The sequence below is a fragment of the Heloderma suspectum genome, chromosome 10 (genome assembly GCF_057233095.1).
Source record: "Heloderma suspectum isolate Gila_16-S chromosome 10, 16-S_ref, whole genome shotgun sequence".
NCBI lineage: Eukaryota > Metazoa > Chordata > Lepidosauria > Squamata > Helodermatidae > Heloderma > Heloderma suspectum.
In genome coordinates, this window is record NC_139467.1 from 39,498,577 (window position 1) to 39,501,361 (window position 2,785).

Below are 2,785 nucleotides of genomic sequence, written 5' to 3' on the forward strand. Positions count from 1 at the left end.
TGTACCTTGCTTACTAAAGAATGGGAGGGGAATTAAAATTAAAATAAAATAGAAGATATGTCCACACACCTTTCCTTGGTGTGTGTGTTTGTGAGTGTGCGGTGTTTGTTTTGTTTTTAAGGTGGCACAGAATGGAATGGATGGCAACAAACCCCGGTAGCCAAGTAACCATAGAACCCTTGTGGCATGGCAACTGATATGAAGGATAACAACTGGATGGAGTTGAAGTCCATCCCAAAGATCCAGCAGCAGCAGAAGGGAGACCAAACAACTTCCTGAACTTCCTCCAACTGGTACATCTGAAGCACATCACCTGGGAGGTTGCTGCCGTCAAAGGTATTGTCCCTCTCTTTTTTGGTGGTTTATTTTTTTCTATTTAAGATATAACTAGTTGTCCAGCATCCAATCAGAGAAATAGTCCATCTCTTATTGTTGCTTAATCTTCTTCATAATACATTTATTATACATGTGACATAGATTTAAAGAGAGAGAGAGGGTCGGAGAGGGGAACGTTTGTGCCCTAAGGAGCTTGCAATCTAAATTTGAACCAATACAGGGAAGGAAAGGGGAGAAAAAGAGAAATCTAAAGGATGAATTTGCACAGATGCATTTACAAATATTGGGGTTTAGAGACACGTAGTAGGCTGTGCATTAAACAAAAAAAATTCACAGAAGGGAAGGGATTTGAAGGAAGAGAGAGAGGTGGCACCACATATATGCAGCTTGTGACTTTAGAGATAAAGTTGCCAACTTTTCTACTGACACTTGTAACCACTAACCTTCCCACCATAGTGATCACTGAATTTCCTACCCTAGGAGCATAATTTTGCTTTCTAACATGGTACGTGCTCCTCGTGCACCTTAATTGGCCCCTGGCCCCAGCAAAGTTGCCCAGCCCACACCTACTCTAAGAGAAGGTTGTCTGATCTCCAGACAGGCAGGTGACAGTCGGCTTATTATCACCCCCACCTTCAGAAATCAGAGTGAACCAAGCTATTATAAGACAAAGTGGTTGCCTGGTTCATTGAACCAAGGCATTTCAGGGAATTGGGGGAAAGGCGCAGTGCATCTGACACCTCCCCCCGAATTGGGGGACGGTGATTGGGGAGGGGGCAAAAAACCATCACAATGGTTTGAGCGAGAAGAAAAGATTGCATAGAGCAGGGGTGGCAACATGTGGGCTTCCAGATGTTTTGAGCTACCATTTCCATCAGCCCTGGCCAGCATAGCCAATGGTGAGGGATGATGGGAGCTGTAGGGCAAAATGTCTGGCTGGGCCACAAGTTGCCAACCTGTCCTGTCCCGACTGGAGGAGTCCTCCTCAGAGGAGGAGCTAGAGGCCCCAGAAGCCCAGGACACCCCAGACCAGGGACTGCCACCAGCCCTACAGGAGCCCGAAACCTCGGGGGAAGTGGCTGCAGGGCCGCCTCTGCCAGGAGAAAGGGCCCCTGCCTCCGAGGCAGAGGCTGAGCCACCCCCGATCCCTGGGAGTGCTGTTGCCTCAAGCGACAGGCTAGCAGGGCTCCTGTGGGAAGGAATGCTTGCCTCCAGAAGAGGTCTCCTCTGGAGAAAGTGCCTCCCTGGGAGTAGGGCTCTGGAAAGGGAGCTCTGATGGCTGCGGCTGAGCTCTGAGTGGGGCCCAGCTGGCGTTGGGCTCAAACGTCTTCCCTGGAAACCCAGCCAGTGTTGGAACAACGTGGCCCATCCAGCCTCTGCCGTGTGCCTTGCCTGCTGAATTGTGCCCTGTGGCTGCTGCACTGTTTACTGACCTCCTGGCCTGCTTAACGATCCTGCTTCTGGACTGCGCAATGTCCCTGACTGATTTACTCTGTTTGACCTCTTGCTCGCTACCTTGACTGCTCCTGCTGCTGCCTGATCCTTGTTGCCTGCCTGCGTTCTGACCACTGCCTGGATTTGCCTGGTGCCATTTGCGCCGCTGCTCTTTCCGTGATAGGCTACGTAAGTATTTACGTAGCCTATCACTGTAAAGGCAGCCATGCAAATGGCGGCTGCTATGACATTTGTGTGGCTGCCTTTACCGTGATAGGCTACTTAAATACTTACGTAGCCTATCACAGAAAGAGCAGCGGTGCAAACGGCGTAGCGGCCGCTGTTTGCATCCCTGCTCTTTGCCGTGATAGGCTACGTAAATACTTATGTAGCCTATCATGGCAGCCTAGCTGGACGCAAATGGCGGCTGCTACGGCGGCCACCATTTGCGTCCGCAGCAGCCCAGCCACGGCTGGAACTCCGGCTGCAGACGGCCCTGGCTGGTGGCTCTGCGGAGCTGCTGCAGAGCGGAGCTGGCCAGGGAGGATTCTGGGGGGAGGCACGGAACGCCTCCCCCCCCCACCGTGAATCACACCTGTGAAAAGGTAAGGGACATTCGTCCATCCCTAGTTTGGATTTCTAGGAATCTGCTTCACGGATTTATTTATTTATTAAATTTATAAATTGCCCATCTGGCCAGTTACCCAGCCACTCTGGGTGATGTACAACAACAAAACAGTTTAAAACAATAAAATTCTGCATTAAAAACATCATTTTCTAAAAATACTCTAACCCACCCCAAATGCCTGCCTGAACAACCACATTTTTAACGTGTGGTGGAAGCTCATTAAAGAGGGGGCATGGTGGAGTTCCCTAGGGAGGGAGTTTCACAGAGTGGGGGCCACCTCAGAGAAGGCCCTCTCCCTCATCCTCACCAGTCTAGCTTTCCTGGCTGATGGGATGGAGAGAAGGCCATCCGAGGCTGATCTTGTTAAGCGGCCTATCTGGTGTTGCT